Source organism: Galeopterus variegatus, unplaced genomic scaffold (assembly GCF_000696425.1).
Source record: "Galeopterus variegatus unplaced genomic scaffold, G_variegatus-3.0.2 Scaffold5885, whole genome shotgun sequence".
Taxonomy (NCBI): domain Eukaryota; kingdom Metazoa; phylum Chordata; class Mammalia; order Dermoptera; family Cynocephalidae; genus Galeopterus; species Galeopterus variegatus.
Window position 1 is genome coordinate 59,433 of NW_007731996.1, and position 1,048 is coordinate 60,480.

A 1,048-nucleotide genomic window follows, 5' to 3' on the forward strand; every position below is an offset into this window, starting at 1 on the left:
CCATAAATAATACAGGAGGAAATGTGCTTCATAAGAGAATGGCCTAAAGACATCAGCAATCTTCAACTTCTCAGAAGAAGACAGAAAACCAGTATCTTCCATAGCAGCACGGGTGGTAACAGGCATATCCATGACCACCATAAATACAGCCCAGGCCTCCACAGCAATAACCCAGGCCACCACAGTAGTTGTTGTAAAAGCACATAGTTTGAGGAAAAGAAGGCTCAGTACAGCAGGGTCAGATTCTAGGTAAATTCATAATCTGCAAAGGGCTTTAAATACCAACTTAGTGGTATGTGGGGCAAAACAGAGGCACTGTTTGTAATCATGTTCCAAACAATGTCATTAAAGCCATCTAAAGTATTCTTTACAACCAATATACCCAAGACAACTTTGATGTTTTTCATGATGCCTATAATGAAATCATGTGCCTTTAATGAGAGATTCTTCTACTTTCATGGCTTGTTTATTCTAGATGCTAAGTTTAAACTATATTACTAGCTACCATTAGATCATATAACCTACACAGGTTTCACCTCTTGAAATTCTTTTTTTTTTCTTTAATAATATCCTCTTTCTCATCTGTATATATGAAGTTTGGGGAACATAAGGATGACTTCAAAGCAGGTAGGGAAAGACAGAAATTTTGTGGAGGAAAAGCTATGATGGCAGAGTTGATTTGCAACTTCTTAAACGATAATGTGTCTTATTATTTTTTGTGGAGCATTGGATTTATGTTTCACATGTACACTTATCTATCATTTTTTATGTAACCCAATGAAATGCTAGAGGCCCTAAAATTTAAACTCATGGGCCATGATTATACCTAAAGAAAAGGACCTCCTCTGTTAGAAATTTGTGTTTAAAAATCAATTGTATGATTTATTGGCATTACGTACCCCTAATACAACACAATGAGATAGGCACATCTCTTCTTGTAAACTTGCCCAAAATGTATAACCTCAACCTAGTTCTGAGAAAAGAAACAAACACAAGTTAAGGAATATTCTACAGAACATTTGGTTTTTTAAATTGTTAAAGCCACTAA